Source organism: Phodopus roborovskii, unplaced genomic scaffold (assembly GCF_943737965.1).
Source record: "Phodopus roborovskii unplaced genomic scaffold, PHOROB, whole genome shotgun sequence".
Classification (NCBI taxonomy): domain Eukaryota; kingdom Metazoa; phylum Chordata; class Mammalia; order Rodentia; family Cricetidae; genus Phodopus; species Phodopus roborovskii.
In genome coordinates this window covers 3,535,303-3,560,315 of record NW_026126558.1, presented here as the reverse complement: position 1 = coordinate 3,560,315, position 25,013 = coordinate 3,535,303, and the positions used below count along the sequence as shown (strand labels likewise).

General features: G+C 45.7%; 1 protein-coding gene across 2 annotated transcripts in view; it reads right to left on the bottom strand.

The window, feature by feature from the left end:
* The window catches only part of Sipa1l2 (signal induced proliferation associated 1 like 2), a 160,690-nt gene that overhangs the window by 108,792 nt on the left and 26,885 nt on the right, over positions 1-25,013 (bottom strand). For both annotated transcript variants that reach the window (XM_051201622.1, XM_051201623.1), the window contains exon 2: positions 3,981-4,047. The gene's annotated coding sequence lies outside the window, so the exon portion shown is untranslated. The remainder of the gene's footprint in view (positions 1-3,980; positions 4,048-25,013) is intronic.

Below are 25,013 nucleotides of genomic sequence, written 5' to 3'. Positions count from 1 at the left end.
AGTGCTAACCCTAACACCCCTCAATGTGGAATGCTTGCAGGTCCAGAGCCACAATTATCTTAGGCCACTTCTGTGACAGACTCAGCTTTTGGTACTGCACCTTGAAATTTAGCAGGCTTCCTGCTATTAAACCCTGAGGCTAAAAGTGCTGAGAGATAACACAGGCAACCTAGAGACCATAGGCTGGCTGTAACTGGCTGTAACCACCCACCACCCACCTGACACTCCCACCAGCAGAATGGAAAATACATTGATTTACAGGAACAGAATAACAGGAGGCCATAAAATGCAATTCATCTCTTTCATGGTGGAAGATGTCATTCAGGGTCATTTGTGTTGCCTGCCCATGGTCAACCTGGCTCAGATTTAATTCTTACTGTAGTCTCTTTAAAACAGAGTGATTATGTTACATGGACATAAGAGATCATAATAAGCATGTTACCAACAATTGAGCCAATTTTTTCAGAAAAAAAATAGTTAAATAGCTATGTCAGTGCAGCAAGTGTCCCATTAATAACTTCTGACAGGAAGCTTGAGACTGATTGTTGTATAGCTATTTCTCCAAGCTGGATGTGACCATCCAGTCTTGAAACCCAGCATCTGAGATCAGTCACAGGAGATACTCCCACAGTTCGCCTATTAAACACTGCTTCCTGGGGACAGGGAGGCTCCAGAGCCTTCACCAGGGCCTGCCCTGCCCAGAGGTTATTGACAGGGGTGTGACTCTTCAGTGCATTTTGATTATATGGAAAGTGAAGCACATAATGTCTGTTTAACATACACAAGGCAAGGCCCTGGGCTCAATTTCCAGCACCAAACAAACAAGCAAACAGTTAGGCAAACTGCCCAAGGTTAAATAAATTAACACAATCTGATGGCAAAGCAGGCTGCTGTCCAACTCTAACATTAGGTTCCTTTCACAAAACAGGCTCCCCCAAGCTCATTTTTGGGATGTGTGTGTATTGAAATAGCTCTCTCTCTTTCTCTCTCTCTCCAATGTCTCCACATGTAGTCCCAGCCTGGTTCTACATTCACAACCCTCCTGCCAAAGCCTCTTGAATGCTAGGATTACAGGTATGTGCCACCACCACTCAAAGTCCATGTACTAGCATGTTTGTTTACATATATCCACAGCCAAAATGGTTCAAGGTTGACAGCCTAGCACAAGACTCTAGTCCCTTCCACAACAACCCTTCTCTCACTCTGGGGCTTTGTTACCCTCCCTAGCAGAAGGAAGGACACGAAGTACAGAGAAAGACTCGTCACAGATGATGGCTGCTAACCCCACTGTGTTTAATATAAACAAAAATTTCATCAGCAGATTCATGCTACAGGTCTCACGCTGTGGCACATGCTTGGTTAGTCTCTCTGTTCACATCTCTTTAAACAGTCCTTCAAAGTGCGGGTTGGCTAGCCAGGTGTGTAGGGAACCAAATGTCCCAAGATCATCAAGAACCTGACCCATAGAAAGTAGGAGGCAGGAACGCCTGGGCTGGAATGACTCAAGCTGTGGTGGATTCTCCAACTGCTCTCAGACACATGGTTAATTAACACAGACAAGCCTCCACGGAACAAAAACAGTTATTTCACTAAGGAATCAAAGTCTGAACGCTCCTCATTGTTCCTCTGTGAATGCCTCCTTCATGAAACCTTCCACTGCCACTGCCGCAAAACAAACGCTCTGTATAAACAAACAAACCAAAGAAAGGAAACAGCTTATGAAATTACAATGTGTTCTGTGACAGAGCCCAGCCTTCATATTCATAAACTAAGAGCCAACTCAGCGGCTTTCCACTAAGTGGATATACAGAAATACATCTTTATAATGCAGGGCTGGAAACACCTTCCAAAGTGAAGCACACTGGAAGTCCCAGTACACACCAGGATGGCAAACTCCACATATTTGCAGGTATACATGTATACACATGTGTGTAGAGGACAGAGAGGGAGGGACACACGTACCACTGCAAACATTAGTTAGTTATTTCCTTCTACCATGTGGTTTCTGGGAAATGAACTCAGACTGCCAGGCCTGCAGGGCAAAGCGCCTTCACCCACTGAGCTTTGGGGGTCAGGTGGGTGGGTATCAACAGCTCTGGTGGCCTGCAACTCCAAGTAGATCAAGTTGGCCTTGAATTCACAGATATCCACCTGTCTCTGAGTTCTGAGGTCAAAGGTCTGCAGAACCACACCTAGGTAATTCTACTTTTTAAATGTGCCTGCATTGTAAATGTGATTAGATTTACGGGAAGTCTGTGGTCACCTTCACACAGTTCTCCACACAGGGACATTTTCTCTATTTCATGTCTCTGGGTTGTATGAAATATTATCTCTCTTTATATATGTAGTAATATAAACTATGATTTCTGACAAAACTACAGATGCCTAAAATCTCTAGCAGGCCTCAGAACTGCTCATGCTGAGCACATCCTAGGACTTGCCCAGGACCTTCCACCCCATGGTTACCTTCTAGCCTTGGTCTGGGAGTATACCCTGTAGGCTGGAGAACAAGCACAGCTGCCTCCCCCAGCTCTCCAAGGTAAGGAAACACCAGAGGGTCCTCAACTGTGTCCAGGTAGCTCCATGAGGCCCTCAGGCCACCACCTGGCTTTGATAGCACTGACTTGTCACCCAGCGGAAGAGAAGCTGCAGCACTGGAAGGTAAGGCCCTTTGCTTAAAGCAAACCCTGCTTATTTCCTGTGCTGAATGTTCCTCACCTCCCTACAGTTTCTAACCACCACCCCCATCAGAATTTACTCAGGCTCACATGCTTCCTTGAGCACAGGAAGTGGACTGAGTCTTCTGGTTCCCATCAGCAGGGAACACAGCTGTATTGGAGAAGCTACCCTGGCCCTTGACCTATAATTCCATATTCTCTCCACAAACATGAGCCTCATGCACTGGCCCAGTGCAGTGAGAAAGATGGAGTGATGTGGGCATCTCCTGTGGTGACATCCTGCCCTTGTACGTGTGCACACACACACACACACACACACACAGAGAGAGAGAGAGAGAGAGAGAGAGAGAGAGAGAGAGAGAGAGAGAGAGAGAGAGAGAGAGAAGCCAAAGGCTGCAGGTAACGGGATGAACAAGGGACATGGCAGTTCTAGGTAGCACCCAGCTAGAAGGGCATTCTGGGTCACATGATGAATGAATTGGGAGCTGATAACAGATGGAGCATAAATAAGCTGGTATTAAATAATTAAATAATCCAAGGTTAATAACTGAAACACTGTGACCCAAATGCACGGTTTTTTGTTTGTTTTATTCCTAGGAAATATACACTGAAGTTCTAGAGCCAGGGTATCTTAGAGATACAGATATGCACATAGGTGTGTGGTCTTACGAGGCAGGGCAGAGTAGGGTAGGAACTAGTTCTGACACAGGTTAGAGACCTAGTATGCCCTGACAGGCCCCTTCACAGATCTATCTCATTTCTTGCTGTTTCTAGATATTCACTGAGGAAGGGGGCAGCACAGCCTTGACTCAAGGCTGAAAAGGTGGGCCAGATGACCATGGGTTCCATCGGCCTCATCCATCCAACTCACAACAGCTCATCTCAGCATCCCACCACATCCTGTATCCTCCAGGACAGTCAGGCAGCCCTTTGCCCACAATATATTCATTTGAGTCCCTGTTACTTACGGGGCACTCTCTATGTAGATATGCACAAGTTGAATATAAAATGTATACCTTCATAAACACACAATGGAACATGTATAGAAACTCATCAGCTACTTGGTTGAAGCACCCCTGTTTCCCCCTTTTAGGCAACTCCAAAGTTCAAAGGAGCCTGTATAAGCCCTGTCAGCTGTGTTCACCACATCTGTTGGGAGCAAGAAAAATCACAACATTCAGTACACAGAAAAGAACACAACCTTTCCAAAGGAACACTATTGGGACACGGGAATCCAATTAAAACATCAAATAATAACTGTGGAGGATAACTGGGTCTGCATGGCAGCCAGTAGCAGCTTACCTAAAAGGACTGCAGCCTTGCTCCGGAGCAGAGCCTGCAGCTCACTCACACAGCCTGAAGCAAGAACCTGCAGGAGAAGGAAGAAATCTGGTCAGATTCTGAGGGAAATTTCAACAGTAGTTTTCAGTGTAGTTAGGATCCCAAGCTCCTTCCGGGGACCCTAGGAGGTCAGACCCAGGTTCATCAACGACACCAAAGCCATATCTTATCTTTTTCCTTCTCCTCCACTCACAGCCTGTAATGGCACTTGCTGCAGTTGAATAAAACATGCCAGTGTCAAAGGTTGACCAAAGAAGCAGGTAAAAGAACCCAGCTGTAGCTAGCTGCCTGTTCTGCATCCACACTTAGAGATCTGCAAACACAGTCTCTCTGTACACTGCTACTCTTGCTTTGCAGAAGTTATTGCTGAAAAATATTGTTTATAACAGAAGGCAAAGGGTTTGTTGCCAGTCTTTTATCACTCCCCTATTGTGTACTGTCATTTCAAGAAATACTTTTTTTTGTTGTTGGTTGGTTGATTTTTTTAGAGACAGGATTTCCCTGTATTGCTTTGGAGCCTGTCTTGGAACTAGCTCTGTAGACCAGGTCGGACTGGAACTCACACAGATTCACCTGCCTCTGCCTCCAGAGTGCAGGGATTAAAGGTGTGTACCACCAACGAATGTCCGGCTCAAGAAATACTTTTAAGGACTTATTTATATGTGTATGCATGTGTTGCCTAACATGTGTGTACACCACATGCATACAGTGACCCTGGAGGCCAGAAGAGGGTATCAGGTACCCTGGGACTGGAGGTTCAGAGTCAGAAGTACAGTCAGTGGATTCCTCAGCCTTGCCATGGGATCCAGGATTTGCACCCCAAAGAACTGAAAGCAGTGGTTCTCAACCTTCCTAATGCTGAGACCCTTTAATACAGCCCCTCATGTTTGGTGACACCCCCCCCACCATAAAATTATTTTGTTGCTACTGTGTAACTGTAATTTGGCTACTGTTATAAGTCTTAATGTAAATACTTGTATTTTCTGATGGTCTTTGGTGAAAGGGTTGTTTGACCCCCAAAGAGGTCTCAACCTACAGGTTGAGAACCACTGATTATGTGTCAACCCAGGTTGACAGCAGCTCTCTTTGCAACAAGTGAACAGTGGAACCAACCCAAGTGTCCACTGATGGTTGAATAAACAAAATGAGGACCATTCATACAAGGGAATTTAATCCATTCATACAATGGAATTGTATTCAGCCTTAAGGAGGAAGGAAATTCTGATATCTAATACATTATGGATGAACCTTGAGGACTGCTAAGTAAGATACATGGGTCACAAGGGGACAAAGGCTGAGGCAATTTCTCCTAAGTGGGGTTTCTGGAGTTGTGTAGACTCCAAGCAGAAGCAGAATCTGAGGGAAGGAGATGTGAGGAAGCTGCCTTATAGAATTCTAGTTTTATAGACAAACACAGACAGACACTGACACCAAGGCTGCATAAATGGGAATTTACTTGATAATAAGAACTGCTTTTTTTAAAACCACAATTTAAATGCCCCCAAAGCCAAAATATTTATCAAAAAATTCCTAACATTAAATAAATAGGTAATATCAAGTGTTCACAGACCCACATCACGGCAGGCACTGCGCAAGTGCCCATAGACCACCTCCTAGCTTCTACACTGTGTATGTGATGGTCTCTGCCACAGAGGACAGGCAAGAGGGATGCTATGTTTGACACACTCAGCAGTCACCAGGGAGACCTATCTGGGAGTCACTACTGCACTGTAAATGACAAGTGTCTCTTGTGACTTTCCAGAATTTAAAAGAGGGGCATTTCTGAAGCATCAATATTTCTCAAAGTTCAAGACTCTAATTTTCCTCTAAGAGTTCTGTTCTCAAATGCCCTCATGTGCATGCATTATGAAACCCTGACATAACATACCAAATTAAGTTTATAAAGTCTACTGCTTATAGTCAGTCTCATGCCTTCAATTTTGTGTTAATTACTTTTCTGTATATTATAGTGAGATGCCCTACACAATGAACATTCTGGAAATGCTCCTTTCCTTCCTCTGACTCAGCAAGCATCCCATGATAAGAAATGCCTACTCTTTCAGCTGGCTGCTTTTGTTTATGAGCAGGAAAGGAAGCCAAAGATTCTCCAAGTAGCAATGGGGGCTCTGGAGCCTGGTTGCACTTCCTCCTTCACAGGTGGCTTAATGAGGCATGGGCTGTCTGTCTAAGCTCTCCAGAGGTGGGGGGTGGGGGTGGTCTGAGAGGGTGAAACTGGGTTTTCAGCAAGGCAATCTTCTCTGGGCAACTGCCATGAACTGGGTGGGACATAACAGAGAGGGACAGGAAGGTCTGCATTCCTTTGTCTGTGCTGAGACACATCACAAGGTGCTCTGCACAGAAACCGATCCTGCAGACATGCCCCTCCCCCACACCTTGTTCCTACCAGCAGGGTTCCTGATGAAGTGAGGTTCTAAGAAAGTACTTATAGCACTGACCCACAAGTATTCCATCTAGCTCTTTCTCCAACTGGTAAGAAGACAACCCTGCTGGCATTCAAGTAAAGCCAGCATCCAAGGAAGGTTATGTTTTGCTTTCTTTTTTTGAGACAGGGTTTCACTGTGTAGCCCTGGCTGTCCTAGAACTCACTTTATAGACCAGGCTGGCCTTGAACTCACAGGGATACACCTGCCTCAACTTCTGCTTCCTGTGTGCTGGGATTAAAGGCATTTGCCGCCACCACCCAGCTTGTGGTGTTTTCTTTTGTTTTTGTTGTATTATAACATAAAATTCTTGGAGCTGGGGAGACAGCTCAGCTGGAGCTTGCTGTGTGAGCATGAGGATCTGAGTTCAATCCCTAGAACCCATGAAAAAAATCAGGTATGCTCCTGTCTGAACTGTTGAACCCCAGGCCAGTGAAGAGACCTTATTTCATAAAACAAGATGAATGGCACATACATCGGTACATAAAGACAGACAGACAGACAGACAGACAGACAGACACACACACACACACACACACACACACACCATTCAAAAAACAAAGAAATGAGAATTCCTTGTCAATGTACTGAGATTTCTGCAAGGCAAAATCAGTTATGCCAAGCCATGACTTGTCCCTCTGTTCATGGCCCAGAAGCTTTGGCAATCAACAAAAGCTTCATCTCTCTCCCCTCAGCATCCTATGCGATTGGGCATGGCCACCTCATATCCTTCATCAATCTGAGATATTCTGACATGAATAAATAGCAGCAGATACCAGCATTTGGGCCTAGTTCAGCTTGCCCAGAACAGCTGGACACCAGCCCTGCCCCCCCCCCCCGCCCCCAAAGCCCAATTTACACCTCTGAAGACAAGGTGAAAACAGGAACCGTTAGTGCTAGGTACAGATCACACTCACTAGGACTATGGGTCATAAGGGACTTCAGTGCACTGACATCACCCTTCCTGGAAATGTGCTTTGGACACTAATGCTTTGGACTATGGTATGTGTTCAATATGCTAACCACTCATCCAGGCTAGTAGACAGACAGACACACACACACACACACACACACACACACACACACACACACACACACACGTCTGTGCACTGAGGCAGGTCAGGATCCTGTGGAATTCCCAATGTGAAGAACATTGTAACTTGGATGGCTTAAGGACATGATTATGTAATTACTCTGGTTCTTTTCAAGTTACTCAGGAAAGGAAGAGAGACACTGGACACAGAGACCCTTTGAAGCTATTTAATATTCAACAAATATTTATGTAGCACATCTAGTACCCACATGCAGACCTACATGCTCTGTACACCAAGATGCAATTCTTGGCACCAGAATTCACTGCCTATTACAGGAAGCCAGGCTTCCCACAGAATGAATCCAAGTGTCCTCAAATGGCACCAGAAGAAATTTCTGGTGGGATCCTCCTCACTGAAAAGGAGGAAGTCGTATTTGACTTGGAAGAAGCACAGGGAAAAAGGAAAGGCTTTGGAGAGCAGGGGACACCAGAGGCCCACATCCCTTCATCCTAAGACCGTTAGGAAGGTATTCACCTAGTAGACTCTCAGTCAGACCTGCCACTCCCATCTCAACATTGCTAGGGCTAACATGGAAACCTGGGATTTGGACCACTGCTCATACCTCATATCCAGCATCCTTTCAGCCCTACGGCACCTCCCCTCACATGACATTTATCTCGGCCTTGTACTCCACTTCACTGGGCATGCTCTCAGCCCCAGATCACCTCACAGGGCACTCTCAGTTCCATGTAGCATCCTCCATGGCTTCAAAGGTCATCACTATCTTGTCTGACATCTCCAGGAGAGAATACAGGTGCCCTTATTCCCCATTGTACCCCAAGGACATTGAACTCTCTTCTGTAACACTGTGAGTTCTTGATATGCAGGAGCCTTAGGTGTAACAGGCAATCAACAAATCAACAAATAGTTGGTAAAAATAAATAAACATAAAATAAATAAACATAAACAGAGGAGCTTCTTACACTCAAAAAAAAAATTGACTGCTGCCACTGCAGTGAATTTATTATTTTTATCCTCTCCCCCTGAATTTATTGTATTAATTCTTCTTTGTGAATCTTGGGAGTTAATAATGAATTACTATCACTAGCATATGTGGTATAGGAAATTCTCTGCCTCTTTCAGCATTTACCCCAGACAGATTGAATAAGGAAAACCTCAGAACCAACAGACTCCTACTACATTAATGCTACAATGCTCTATCCCATAATGACTACAAAGCCAAATTTGTAGGCAAGGCAGCCAGCTCAGTCCTGGCAGCTTTCCTAGCCTCTGTTCACCCAGCTCTCTATTCTGCCACTCTGGTTCTCATGCCCAGACAGTGGCTCGTCACACTTGCTTTGGCACAAGGAAGAGTAAGAAGTCATCAAGGCACCTGCAGAAACATCCTCTCCTCCTCCTGATCTGTAAAACACTAAAACTCTTCAGTAATGGAATGCAGGCTCATTTACATGATGTTCTATGCTAGGAAGCACAGTGTACCACACACGCATCCCCACCCAGGCACAACAAAGGCCCCTGACCTGGCATGCATAGCTGATCCAGGCTTTCCACAGTCATCTGCTAGTTTGCTTTAGTACCTGCTTATAGACAAGCAACACATTAGAAATGAGAAGCTATCATTTATACTCATTATCTTAAGAGATGATCTCTGATCCATGGTCAAGTACAGCACAGTGAGAGCCTTGCTGAGCTGAGCTCTGTACAGCGGCTGATCAGAGTTCCAACTGAACAAACAATGCCTTGAACATGTTCAGCCTGGGTGTCCTATAGTGTAAACCTACACTGGTGCTCATTAAGTCAATGGACAATGAAGAGAATGAACCATATTTGTGAAATCCAAGTGTATTCTCTATTTTAAGGCTGCTGATTAAGATCAACCATAATAAACCAAGAAAAGACAGACTCAAACAAATGCCAATAGGTATCCACAACAGGCACTATGTTCCAGCTGATAATTTCCCCACTCATGCTGTCTCTATTCTTTCTATACACCCAAAGGGGCAGAGCTCACTGCCATATGAATTCCTTGATGCATGCTTGACTTACCATTCACCCAAAACACAAATGAGAATCCACCATTCTCTGTGAACAAAAGAAAGGTACGAAAGAGAAAACACAGGTAGATTTTCTTCCACAGACTACTTCTGTAAGAGAATGAATGAATGTATTCACGGAAAATTATGGATCTGTTTCTTCATGTGGGGGCTGGGAGACTCTGGTTAACAGATACTGAATATTTCCTCAACAGGACAGGGCTCCTCCTAAGTTTATCTTGCATAGACCTTAACTGTTATGTGTGTACCTGGGGCATAGGTTATCACTTGACATAAACAGCAAACTTCTGCAACCAATTATATGGTATGATAGAAAAATTCCAAGAAACCTTTGAAGATGTAAATGCAAGAGAATCATCTTTTACCACCCATTTTGGTAACTCACTGTACTTAGGAATATGTAACTTTTATCCTGGTTTCTCTATACAATTCCATAAACAGTCAGTTGAGTATACTCTTGCTTTGGTAGAGGCGATGGAAAGAGTCATTTTCTCCTTTAATAGCCTCTCTCCTCTTCCACTTCCCTGACTTACCACTCCAAAAAGGGAGCTACCAGATTGCCAGGCAAAGCTCTGTGTACAAACCAGACAGCAAAATACAGCACTGCAACAAAGCAGGAAGAACAAAGAAGGAAGAGAGTCAAGCCTGGACCACTCATCTCCATGACAAGGCTCTCGGTCTTAACAACCCACCAAGGGAGAGCTGTGAGAGGAGCAGGCTCACAGCACTGGCACGGAGCATGCAAATCAAAGGGCTCCAGGCAACAGGGAAAACAAGGAGGCAGGTTTGTAATAACGAAGCTAGCGACTTGCAAACACCCCATAAACGCCTACAGAACTGAATTAAATCTCTCACAGCTTGAAGTAGGAAACCATGTGATGAGAAAGACTGGAAAAGGTGGTGCCTCTAATCTGCAAAAATAATAACTATGCACAGCCAACCAGGTAGGGCAACAGAGTCGGAATATTTCAAAACACGAGGCCAACACCAAAAGAAGCTAAGGATGACTCAGTGTGGCTTCACCAGCCAGCCCAGGAAGATTCCACATGAAAGGACAAAGTGAGGCTTGCTGCCTCTCAGAGCCCAGCTGTTGCTCAGTACAAAGTGTCTAGCCAGGGGACTGGGCTTCCAATCCAAGCCTATATCCTCTCACTAGGAACCAGGGTCCTTCTGTGTGTGCTCAAGGGAATACAATTAGAAAGACAGCATGACATCACTAGGTTCCTGTCCGCCACAACTGACTGCCAACACCCATCTGTATAATATAGATTCCAGTGGGAAGCTGTAGGACCCCATTACCAGACCACATGGCTCCTCCAGCCCACAAGCTCCAAGCTACTAGAAAAGACCCTTCTTGCAGTCACACAAACTCAGCAACCTTTAGAAACAAATGCAGTTGGTCAAAATATCAACTCACAGGGAACCTGCTACCCCAATGACTTCAGGACAAAAAATAAACCAAAGCACAAAGGTGGTGGCTTTGACTTATAAAAGAGAAAGTAAACCTTACTATCACCAGGGTAGATTTTGTTAAAGGCAGAAGAACCAGAGAGAAACATGGATAGGAACGAAGGAGTCCTTCTAGGCACAGGGCCACACAAAAAGAGTTTCCTGTTCTGTATACAGAAGGCAGACAGCCCAAAGACCTGGTCACAGAGCACAAACACTGGGGAATTGAGAGTGAGGCCAGCTGTCCCAACAGGAAACCCTTTACCCTGGGCATACTCTCAATCAGAACCCTATGGCTAGCTTTTCAAACTAGTGGGTTACATAAAGGCCGCAGTTAGTATTTCAGGAGAGTACCTACACAGTTGGTGACTGGAGTTTAAGGGCCACAGACAAGTAGGGCTGGGTATAGAGAAAAGAGGACAGGGTCACAGGAAGGCAGGAGGGATGGGCAGGTATAATTCAGAACACTACTTTTTTTAATAACATTTTACCCTTGATTCATTTTTATGCATTAACTTAAAATTGATTTTTTAAAGCCCTTCATCTATAGATCTAACTCCCTCAAATTATTCAAACTACCAAAGATAATTACTGAGTCATGTACCAGGCACTGAATTATGGGCCAGGGCACAGGGATTGCTGGCGCCCCTAGTTAGAGTACCATGCTTTAGTTGTTCTCACACAGCCCATGGTGGGCGCCCCACATGTCTATAATATGCTCCCACTGCTGTAACAAAATAACACAGACCTCATCATTTATAAAGAGAAGTTTATTTGGTTCATGGTTCGGCATCTGCAAAGTTCAGGATCAAGTGACCACACATGGGGAAGACCTACCTCCATGCTGTCTTAATGTGCCAAAAAGTATCACAGAGCTACTGAGGTCATGCAGTCCCCAAAAGATATCAGCACTGTTCCAGGGGGATTAAATGCCTTATGTGGATTCCAGCCTATGCATATACACCAGATTTCCAGTCTACTTCAGTGATACTGAATTAATATTTACCAGATCCTATTCTTTTCACTTAGCACACTGTGTGTGTGTGTGTGGGGGAGGGGGGAGGCAGAGGTCTATTTCAAACGTCTCTATCCCTCAGGGACCTGTTGTGCCTCCATGGCTGTAGGATTACAGGTACCACTGAACCAGGCTAGAGTTCAAACTTAAATGTTCATGATTCTGCAACAAATTTTACCAAACAAATCATGTTCTCTAGCACCTCCTCCATACCTTAAGGTAGCAGTTCTCAAACTATGTGAACTTGAATCACATAGAGCCCTTGGGGAGCTTTAATGGATAAACTAATTTCACAATATTTGTCATAATATCAGCAGTATAAAAGCAACCTTGTGTTAAATGACAGCCTGGGAACATAAGGCAAGGTCATAACACCAAACTACTTGGTCATCTCTCTGTCAAACTGCAGTAAAAACAAAAATAAAGCCTTAACATGGTGAGGCAGTAATCAAACTCTCAAAAGTTAAAAGGTTGAGGCAAGATGATCTTGAGTTCAAAGCCAACCTGGGCCACATAACATGACTCTGTCTCTAAATAAATAAGCCAGAGATATTGCTGTAGTTAAGAAAGTACTTAATGCTCTTGCAGAGGACCAGGCTAGGTTCTAGCATCTACATGGCAGTTCACAACTTCTGTAACTCTAGTTCCAGAAGATCTGATATCTTTTTCTGGCTTCCACAGGCCCTGCACACAGGTGGTATACATATACACATGCAATCAAACACACATACAAATAAAATTGTAACATCTACAACACACTCCTAAACTTAAGACTCAGGGGTCATTGCAGAAGAAAGAAGACTCTAAGAGCTACAGGTATGGGAACTTCACTGGGAGATTGTTTCCTACAAATCAGAAGCTATACTCATGAAGTCTCACTAATATGGCTGCCTAAGCATGGCATGAACAAGGAAGACACTAACAGTCATGCTAATGTGAACAAGGGAAGCTCACAAGGCCTCAACCCTAGACAAAGACTGGCAGGCAACTAAGGAAAGCTTCAAGTGGGAGAAATAGTCTTCCTTAGAGAAGAGCAATCAGCATACCAATTGGTTATCCGATACCAAATAGTCAGCTCCGAAAATATATACATACAAGTAACATTATACAGACAGAGCAAGTTGCATTATGTATTTAGGAACAAGAGAGAGAGGATGAGGCCATGAATTTGAAAGAGAACAAGAGAGGACAAAAATACAGGAGGATCTGGAGGTAGGAAAGGAAAAAGAATAAAGAGTAATGATATATTAAGCTCAAATATTTTTTAAATACTTAAAAAGTTAAATAGGTCATCTTCAATATCCTTCAGGAACAAATAAAAATAATTAATTGTGTAAAATCATTACCCTTGGGGCCGAGCATGCACCTACTAACACTTTGCTGGCTGAAGGTGCCCTCCTTCAGCATCCAGTTGTCACTCAAGGGATCACACCTTGGGACAGACCTAGGAGCCAGTGAGTTACTTTCTCCCAGGATACATCTGCCACTTGAGAGCAAATTATCCCAAGTATTTACCCAATGAGGCCATGCCATAGACAGTTTAAAGAAAAAGAAATGAAGTGTCTGTTTCCAAGGAAAACAGAAATGCCGTGCTTTTTATGCAAAAAGTAGCCCTTCAAAAAAGCTACCCCATCCACCAGGACCCTGGCTGGTCCTTGTTTGGGGTTGCATTGCTCTGGATGGAAACAGGACTTTGTGCAAGTGCTCTACCACTGAGCTAGTCTCAGCCTTCGCTTGTGTCTAAATAGTGGTTTCTATAGTTATTTGTTTATCATTTTTCATATGATGACTACTGACAGAACTCATAGAAACAAAACATCTTTGAGGTCCTCAATAACATCTTTGAGGCTCTCAATAATCTGTAAGGAAAAAAACAAAAACAAACAAACAAACAAAAAAACCCTGTGATTAAATTGGCTCCAAGTCAGTATCTACAAACAACATTAAGACAGCAGCTCCCAAAAGAAACCACAAAGGGGCACATGAATGGGAAAGAATTTGATCTGTGAAGAAAGGAAGTGAGCTAACATTTTCTAATTATCAGACAGACAATGCAAAAGGTAGTCCCATTTTAATTCATGAAGTCAGATATATATTCACTTAAGTTTCTCTGAGGGTCAAGCAGTTAAGAGGTTTAGACATTTGGGTCTCCTACACGTGCAGGACATTACAAAAGCAGGCAGTATGTAAATTCATCTAATTAGCTCCCTGATTCTAATGCCGTCTCCCAAGTTCACAGGCATCTCACTGCACTGTCTTCTGTCACCACTGACTGAGAGACTTCTCACTCAATTATTGATTTTCCTGCCAATTAATTACCATAGCAAGAGCCGCTCAGGCTCATCTTTGCAGGGATTTCCCCCCAGTCTCCTTCCTCTACCACTGGATTCTGGGGGAGGGGTGAGAGATCAAAATAATTGGAACCCTGAGGATGAGACAAGTTCTAAAAAGCATCTTCTGCATAACTGGCAAATAGCTCGGCTGTCACCAGACACTTGAGTGGGCACAGGCTTGTTTCCCTCTTGGTCCGGAGCCTGGATGTTTTCCAGGGAGAACTTTGCTCAATCCTGCCAACAACTTTACTATGTGACTCTCGGGAGAAAGGAGGTCTCCTGAGTCCAAGAGAGGGATGATAGATGAGTGCCTTCGCCTTGTTCATCAAAGTGAGATGCATGAGAAGCAAGCATGAGAAAAGAAGTAATTTCTCATTATCGCCTCCAAAGAAAAGCCAGTTTCTACTTCCTGAAGCCCAGGGTGCTTCCTGCTGTGGGACACCACACACATCCAGTCTGCCTCCAGCAAAGGCTTTCTCCACCAAGGTCTCCTGAGTCCATGAGGGTACATGTGATTCAGACGCCTACCACTCCCCACTCTCCTGTCTTCTGTCTCACCAGAGAATCGAGACCATGGACACCTTAGAGAAAATGCACTGGAAAGAACACCTCGCCTCCTGCTGTGCTTTTACTATGAAATAGCCCCACAGGGCTTAGGAATTTGCACACTAGGTCTCCAGGTGATGGCTTTGTAGGGGGTAGGGCGCTTGTAGAGCCTTTAGGAGATGGGGCCTAGTAGGAAGAAGTAGATTCCTACGGGGTGGGCCTTGAGGTTTACAGCCCCAGCCCTCTTCCTGTCCTGCCTTTCCTTCCCGGTCCACTGAGATGGAAGTAAGCAGCTTTGTGCTCCTTCACCCATGATGAACTACCTTCAAACTGTGAGCAAAAGTAAATCCTTACTCCTTCAAGTTGCTCTGGCCATATTTGGTTACAGGAACAAGAATAGTCATAAATCTCTCCCTGACAACTCTCACCTCCGCTCCCAGGATCTCACCACTGCCTGCCTCAGGAATGCCAACCAGGACTATGCATCGACAACTGACACAAAGTCAAGGGGAAATTTATGTCAGCACACACCCGAGTCTGCAGAAAGTAAACTAATTACACCAAAGCTTAATACAGCTAAAGGAGAAAGAAATTTAACTCAGTGAGAACAACACAACGGCAAGGCTGAGAGGAGGGAAGAAACCTGTGTTCATATACTTTCTTCTGGGAGAGGAGGGCACAGAGAAAAGACAGAGAGCTGGACAGCCATGAGCGTTAAACTCCAGCTCACCTTCTGAAGCAGAACTTGGCTTGTTGCTACGCACAGCCAGTGCCAGGCCTGTAGAAGCAGCTATATACTAACAACCCCTCCCCGCCTTCCTCCCAAGACCTGATCCACCTCAAACAAACATGGATGAGACCCTGCAGCTCCGGCGGACCAGAGTTATTATGTCCAGTGTGGTGAGCATGCACCAGACCAGTAACCAGAAGTAGCCAGGAGGGACCAGGGAGCCACCAGGTGCCACAAGCAGACAGGAAAGCCTGGGTTCCTAGTTTTTTGTTTGTTTGTTTTGTTTTGTTTTCCATACAGTTTACAACATACAAAAGGCAATTGACCCCACTGAAGGCCTGGTTGACAAAATCCTAGTAATTCTGTGTGCGTGTGTTGGGGTAGGAGAGGAGGTTCTTGGTTCTGGACTGCAGGCAACAGGAAGGACTGAGGAGTCCCCTGCCTCATGTGGCCATAGACATTGGCCTGAAGGGCAACAGGAAGAAATAACAGGAACATCTAAATGGGAAACAAAGTTAGCAACAGCCTGGAGCTCAAGTATTTCAAACTTTCCCATTTCCCAGCCTAAACTAGAAAATAACCCAGCTATTTGCACAGCAAAGCAGGGGTTTTAAAAAGCTTCTCGATGGCGGTAGTGAGGTTTTTTCCATATCAGCAGATGGGAGATGAGCCACAACACTCCCCAACTCACCCACCCCTCCACCCCCCACCGTGGGAGCTGAAGTGACCAGCTCTGACCAGGTCTGCCTGATAGGCAATAGAATTCCCAGGGTTGACAGTCTCCACAGACTATAGCGATGTGGCTAGGTCCACAGGGATCCTCCACAGGCAAAGCTGTGCTTGGTGGGAGTCTATGTTGCTGCTATGTTTTGTCTGTGAGCCCTTTCATTGGCTAGCTATCAAACAGACAGGGTTTTCTTTAGCTAGGGGGAGGAGGGCACAGTGGGGGGGGCGCTAAGACAAATAGTAAGTTCCTGGGTCCCTGGGCTACCAAGATCCAATGAAGAGACATCACACCACACCACAGTCCCACCTGCTAGGCCAAGAAGAATAAAGATGCTTTCCCCATGTTTCCAGTGTGTGTGTGTTTGTGTGTGTGTGTGTGTGTGTGTGTGTGTTTGTGTGAGTGTGTGTGTGTGTGTGTGTGTGTGTGTGTGTGTGTGTGTGTGTGTAGGGTATTGTTCCCCAATTATCTTGCTTTTTTGAGCTCAGGCTTAGGCTTAGGAATCTGCCTATCTTTGCCTCCCAATACAATGGCTTTTTATCTGGGTCATGACCATCAAACACAGGTCCTCATACTTCCAGAGCAAGCATTTTACAGACTGAACTGTCTGCCCAGACTCTTACATTCTCACTTTTAATTTCCTAAAAGGTGTTCAGACTCTCACACAAAGAAATGCAAGCACAGTTCAAATGGCAAGAACCCCAGCCTCTAACTTCCACCTGTCACAGAAGGCCACTCCCACTGGGGCTACTTCTGGGACTGAGTTCCGTGTCCCTCTCCCTCTCCTTCCATTGCTGCCCAAAGACTATTCCCATAAACTGGCTATAGAGAGTAAACCACCAGGGAGAAGGAAGGGAAGGAATATAAAATTTTCGGTTCTTACACACACAGTCACACACAGTCTGGCTGGGGGCTGTCTGATAGCAAGAAGAATATTTAGCAGACATTCGCAGACGCTTACTGCCAGAATTAAAATGGGAAGCTGGGCAGACAGAAGTCACCGAGGAATGAGCAGCCAAGACACGTTTGTTCTGCACTCGCTGCTGGAGCAGTGAGTGGCAGCCTTGTCTCCAGAGGTGAACATCTCTAAACTGGTGTGGTGGAGCAGGGCCACCTGCTGCTGGCTTCTCAGAGGTTCTTATTTGGGAGAAGACTTATCTAAAGCATTCACCCTTTTTAAATGTGTTTTTGTATACGGGGAATCTGCTGGCTTCAAATAGAAATAGTTCTGGTTTATATGTGAAAATAAAAGGTGATTCCTTAGGCATTCAATAGACTCCTGGCCTTCAGACACCGGAGGATAAGAAAAACTCATAAAAAATTAAAAGGCAATGACAATGGAATGTTGGACCAGGGAGACAGCTCCGTGGAAAACTGCCTCTGAACAATCATGAGGACCTAAAGTTTGGATCCCCTCACCCACACAAAGCCAGGTGTGGTGGCATGTGCCTGTAAGTCCATGCAAGGATGGAAGAAGGTAGATAAAGGCAGACCCTGCATGGTCCCTGGCCAACCAATCTAGCTGAAAGAGGGAGCTCCAGATAAACCAGAGAGCTTATCTATCTCAAAAGATAAGGCTAAAAGCTGGAGAGCCATAAAGGACATCTAAGATTGACCTCTGGCCTCCATCTGGACTCTCACACAAACACCACTCAGGGACATGCTGCACACACATACAAAAGGAATGTTGATTATTAAACAAAAAAGTTCTCTAGGAAAAAAGGGGGAGTGGATTTCCCACCCCCCTGAAAGACACGAGTTATTAAATGAAAATTCCAGTTCCAGGCATAGGATATTGCCGCTACAAGTCATTGGTCAGAGAGGTTCCAAAGGCCCCCAAGACAATACACACTATTGCTATTGCTCTTGGTTACGCACCAGAACTAGATAGTAAGACCCTATTGTTGACACTTTGGTTGTAGAACATAGAAAACTCAAGCTTGAACTGACCACTGGGAGAGACAATACATCAGTGGTCTTACCCAGCACTGGACCTAGCACATGCTACAACACTAACCTGGCAAGCACAATGTGGCCACTGGTGTAACAGTGACACAAAGGTTCTGGAGGCAACCAACTGCTTTTGGACTGGATTTGAGCCCTGCTCCACAGGAAGGAACTTAAGCCTTGTACTGTAAACCTGGCGAGAAGCATGGCTCAAGGCGTCACTGGTCCTGCTTTGGCAAGTGACAAATTGTCAGACTGCTTTTTAAATATTTATGTTTCTATCCATAGATTAATCTTTCCCTCAACCTTGACCAGAAACTTTTCTCTCTGAGTGGGCAACACTCAGCACCAAGGCTCCTCCTAACTGATCAAAGTGCTGAGAATGAGTGCTTATTGGGTGACCCCCAAACAGGACATCTATCACAACAGATATCCCACCCAAGCATCAGGAACATCACAGAAGATGGGAATGGAACAAAATCTAAGTCCCAGAGGATGGGGACAAGGCATGGTCTCCATGCCTAGGGACTTACTGCATCTGTGCTAACCTGACAAGATCAAGTCAAAAGGATCAGACAACACCCCAGCAGGTAGCACTTAATTCAGCTTAATAGGTTATTTTAAATGGCACAGGGAAGCACGGGTAGGGATGTCTCAGCCTCAGCAGTTAAGAACGTGTACTACTCTTACAGAGGACCATATCTGGTTCCCAGTATCCACCAGTGGGCGGCTCACAACCATCAAGGGAAGAATACCTGGCCTCTGCAGGTATTCACATGTACATACCCACCCAAGGGCACAAACACATAATTAGAAATAAAATATAGTTTAAATTAATGAATTAAAACATTTACAGGAAAAGAAGTGGCGGGGCACATTGGGAGTACATGAGGAGTATGAGAGGCGTGTTGAAGATGTATGTGATCAAGACATGAAGCTTACATGTACGAACTTGTCAAAGAATAAATAAAAAATATTCTGTTTTCAAAAAGACAATCCACAGCCTTTCCAAACTCTCCTTACAGAACTTTAGAAAACTAAAAAGATTAATCAATGTAAAATCAAACTAAACACTATTATTTCAAGATTTAGTTAATCAGGAAGGAAAGGAAAGGGAGGGAAGAGAAGTTTTTAAACATGTCCTTCTGTCGTGTAACTACAAAGTGCAAACAAATCAGTCAGGACCACTCAAAATGAAGAAAACCAGTTCCTTGTGATTTAGCTCCTGTGCTAACAGTGGCTGGCCCACTGCACACCCAGGTAATTGCAGATTGTTGCCTGGACTGGCTACCTCTACTCCACTGCTCAGGAAGTGGGCAACAGCCTGCCTTGCTCAACAAGTCCTTGCAGGAACACCGTGGGAACGGTCGCAGCTTATGTCACTCAGGCGAACACCAAAGCAACCCTGAGAAAGCTGAGGCTCCATTTTCTCTGGCAGCCCTGCAGCAAAGAGTTCACTCTCCCTCTGAGCTGGGGAATAGCAAGGCAGTGCACACAGGCTACAAGCAGGGTTCTGGGTGCCAGTGGGACTCAGGCAGGTCCTGCTTAGGCCTCACCTATCACTGCTTTTCATTAGAAAGCAGAGCTCTGCAGTGTGCAGAATCGGAAAGCCAGCTTAGAGTTCCTGTCCCCAGGGGGCTCTTCATAAAATGATTTATTATGGTTTCATTAACGTGACTAGAAACTGTCCAAACCATAAGACATTGCCAGGCATCTCCGAAGTCAGCAGAGTGGCAAGAACTGCCTAACAAGTTGTCAACTGAAAAAAAGACAAAAATCTCAGCAGTGTCAGGACAGAATGAAGATGTCCCAAGTAGAAGACCCTGTCAAAGAGGCTGGAGTTAAAGTGGACGCGGACCTTTGGCAATGCTGGTTGCAGCATACACTGTAGCACCTGCCCTGTGTAAGGTTGCCACCACACCCAGGTCCACAGGCGGCTCCACAGCACAAAGCCATGCCAGCAACTCAGGGCACGGGACCTCCAGCGACCCACGTGTGTCAGGCACTGAGAGGCAGATTCTTCGTAGGCAAATGGAGAAGGGCCATGGCTAGGCAATAAAGGTGGTGTACTTCCAAGATGGCTGGCTTCTTCCTCACCCTCCTTATTTGAGATAAAAGCCTAGAAGCCTAAGGTCTTGTTGGCTTTTGTCTCCACCAGCAGGCCCCCTGCTAATAGACTGGCTCAACAAGTTCAATACTGGATCAGGATATGTTATACAACAGAGTGGACCAATTAATCAATAATCCCATCTTTCTTCAAACTGACCAACTCTAAATTAGGGGAGGAAAACAAAACAAAACAAAACAAAACAAACAACAACAACAAAAAAAAAAAAAAAAAGCCAAGCAAACAAACAGTTGCTGCCCTCAAAACTTTTGTTTGTTTTCTGAGTGAGTCCTGGCTTCTGCAAAGCAGAGGGTCTTCTGCTCTGTGTGTCTGCTGTGTGCATTTTCTCCTCACCCTCCCTCAATGAACACCTTTCTTCAGCTGAGGAATATGTCTGTGGTGCTTAAGATTTCTCTGCTACCTGTTGCACTTCAGATTTTCCCTTCCTTTTGATTCTTTATTTAACTGGCAGAGAAAAAGAACCACCTGACCCCAGCCATGCCCACACTCCAGCTCCTTGCCAAACTCGGGTGACCTCATCCCTGCCTTCTTAGGTGGCTCTGGCAGATACTACACAGCTGGTAACAGAGGCTGAACATAAGACCTGGACGAGAGGGAAAGGGGAAGGCACGGAGAGCAGATCAGGCCATGCAAGGGGCAAGAGCGGGGAGGAGCGGCAACAAAATGTCTCATGAGAGGAGCCAACAGCAGGGGAGGGAAGCTGTGGGGAGAAACTGCAAGTGCCTTGGTGCTCTTTCGCCCTGCCTCCAGTCTCACGCTGCTGCTGCCCTTCTGAGGATTTAAGGGAATTTAAAAAAAAAAAAAAAAAAAAAAAAAAAAATCTCAGCATTCATTTTCCATAAAAGCTTTCCCAGCCCCAAATAGCCCAAGACTCCTAAATTTAACACATGGCATCTTGGAGCTAGTCGGAACCTCTCCTGAAATAATCTAACATCATGGAACTGTTTTTAACTTCCAGTCCCTGAGTCCATATAGAGAGTGTCAATACTACAGGCAGTGACAGAGGGGCAGAGCAGAGCACAGGAGCAAGCCCCAGACAGGAGGCGCCCCGAGTCCTCATCGAGGCACACATGTTCTTCCCAGCAGTCTAGGTGATCTGGTATCCCCTAGTACCCAGAGGCACCCTTCACAGATGGCAGAAGGACTGTAGGGCCACAATAGCCACAGGGTGAACTGCAGTGGCTGACAGACCAACTTCTCAAATGCCCAGTGATTCTACTGAGCAGCCTGGCTTTGAGAAGATTCCAGGAGGGCACCGGTAGCTGGGCTCAGATGAGCCCATGACAGACACTCCACTTCCCAGGTCCTAACTCACTCCCAGCTTCCCCTCTCCCTTTGCATGATGGACCCTGCTAGGTGGGCAGCAAGGCCTCAGTCTCTCAGGGACTAGATCTTTCCTTGCTGACACGGATACCTAACCCTATCTTATCTGACATCCAGCACAGAAAATGCCAAGCCTTGGCCTGAGCTGGCCTCACTCTCACACTAGCTGAAAATTAGACAACTCGGCTTGGTGTCTGCGACTACATCTGAAGAAAAAGCTGGAAGATGTAGCCTGTCTCAGTCACCCCACCATGAGAGAGAGCAAGGGCAGGTGAAGGGCAGAAGCCATCACCCCTCTGTGCCCCACTGTTTCTGCTGCCAGGCAGCTCCTGATTCTTTTCAGCTGTCACCTTCTTCAAGCCCTGCTCACCTCATTGTTACAGACACAGTCTGCCCCAGCCTGACTGGCAGCACAAACTTCTGGCAGGGGAACCCTCCTGCTGGAATACCTGCAATCCATCTGTGAGGTGAACAGCCATCTTCTTCCCCTGTTCTTGGAGAAGGATGGACTCTTATAGATACTTGGAATTTGAGCTTTTCTTCCTCAAAAATCTCAAAAGAAAAAAAACTAGTTTTCACTAGACCAGATTGGGATATGTAGAGACCATCAGAACTGCCCATGACTATACTCCAGCACTCAGGAAGCAGAGGCAAGAGGATCATTGTAAGTTCTAGGCCAGCCATAACTACATAGTGAGACCCTGTCTCCAAAACAAGAATATCCAAACCCAACACAAAACAAGTATTAACCAAATAAAATAAATCATAAAGCTATGTCCCCAAAGACTGATGCTTTCCTGAGTCCCCTCACTTGGATGGAGGCTCCCTAGACTATTCCCATTCATTAGGATACCCTGAATGATTCTAGAGAGGTTGGTTAGCCACAGGCTTTAACCCGAGGATGGCAGCTGCACACAGAGGAAGGAGCAGAAAGCAAGGGAAGTTCGATCCTAAGGCCAAGCCAGACTGGTGAGGCAACAATGCATGAGGGAATGGGTCCGTGCAGGCCCTGAAAATACTGTATGTTCTGACTCCCTCCTTGCTCCCACCCTGTAATCCTCCCTTTCCCTCATAAACAGCAGGAAACATCAAGAAGACTGTAGTTAGAAGGATCTCCCGACCACACACGTGTCCTACGTGTAAAAGATTCGAAAGAATCTGGCTGTCAGCTGAGGGTGTTTCCAAGGCATCGCTCAAACACTGCAGGACAGCCTAGGTCACACACAGGGAAGGACTGCATTCATTCATTCATGCAATGGAGACTCTTAGAAACACTCCAGAAAATAAAGCTGCAAGGGCAGAACCATTTTGTGCCGCTGCAGCGTTGCTTCTGGGCTGGGCATGAGCACAGTTCTCTCAGAGCAGCATAACTGCGATGATGCAGAGATTCAGCTTGTTAACACTCCCTCACAGAGGCAGTGGGGAGGCTCATAGGATCACAAGATCTTCACCAGGCCATTCCAATCACCACCAAACTGTAAACAATCAACTAGGGGTGAGGCTGCCTCTGAGTAGCTACTGGGTTCCCAAGCTTAACTTGAACAGAATCTTCTTTGGTCTGCCTTCCCTATCTGGGGTAGATAGGCATCTCTTTCTATCTCCCCAGGAGAAGTCACAAGACAATCATGTCTTGTCAACAATGTATTCTAAAAGCATCAACATTCTTAAGAAGGAAGGGTTGGGTGAGTTCAACACACCTGTTGTATTTCTCTGAGCTCCCATGTGTTGAAGCAGCAGTTGTTTGTTACCCATATTGAGAGGCTCGCTAGGGAAGAAGAGGTTTCAACCAAGAGCTGCTATTAGTGAGAAGTGCTCTTCCCACCTGTGAGAGGCTCCATGCCGTTAGCACAGGTTCTGTCATTGTCTTATTAGTTAGATGGCCTGACTCACATCCTCCAGCACAGCCCCATGCCTGGAACTACTGGGTGTGGGGCCTCAATCTGAGATGGTCAGCAGAGCCAAACTGTGCCCGCCAGCCAGCTTCCTCTGTCAACAGCCAATGAGAGACAAGGAGCATGGGGCCTCCGCCCATCCTCTCTATTTACAGCTCCTGTCAAGGCTAGGGCAGGGGAAAAAGACTTACCAAGCACCCTAAACATCCCAACAGCTGTGCATGGTAACTATCAATTTCACTTCCCAGATGGACACATCAAGCTAATAAATATGAAAGCAACTAAAGTTAAAAGGTGACAACAATACCCCCCACATAAAAGGTGACAGCAACTCCCCCCCCCCCCACACACACACACTTGGTGTGCCTGAGCTTATACCAGGATCTGCTCGTGGGAAAGCTGGTTGCTGAATTGCTTCCAGAATGGTCACTCATTCATTCCATAAGATGTGCTGAGCACATGAAATACGAAGGAACTAAGCTGACAAGCAGAGCCCTGATATATGTCAGGGTGGAACACTAGCTTGTTCCCTGACCCCCACCAAGGCTGAGTCAATGGGCACCAACCTAAGGTGTGACAAGGTACATGCAGAGATGTGGATACATCTTGACGGGGAATAAGTAGCCACGCAGGAAAGGGGCTGGAAGGGCTAGGACAAGAGCAAGAGCCAGGAGAGAGGGCACAGGAGAAGCAATCTGGGAGCAGGGAGAAAAGGAGCAAGGTTGAGGCAGTGGGAGGGGCATAGATCAGGGACCTACAGACTTGGTGGTGTCACTTAGAGACCCAATTTCAGCCTGAAGAGGCAACAAGAATTGATGTGGCAGTCACAGCAAGCTGGTCACTGCTTTTCATAATCCAGCAAGAAAAGGCTCTTGTGGGTTGTGTAGAGAAAGTGGAGGTTTGAGCAAAGTCAAGCAGAGTGGGAACTCCCCATGGCGCCTAAGCCCACCATATGTGCTGAGACTACATCTTGACTTCAGAGAGTGTGGCCAAGCTCTGTGCCTTCCAGTGAGGACTTGACCTCAGTCCACATCTGGCTCACAAGGCCAAGCCTGCTCTGTGTGACACTGTTCCTTTAAAGCACAGCTTGTAGCCAACTCAGGGACACCTATAGTCCTTTGAGGCATACATGCTACATATTAAACACAGAGGTGTGCTAAACAAGCTCAGTCTATTCCAGTTGCTGTAACAACACCATGGTCTAGCTGGTGCCTACAGACAGGTGTTTACTTCTGGCTGTCCTGGAGGCTGGAAGTCTAAGGTCCAAGACACAGGCAGGCTTGGTGCTGGGGTTGGGGTACCCAATTTTGGGGTCATGAAAGGCACATGCATGAGGTAGAAGAGGTCTCCTTCCTAT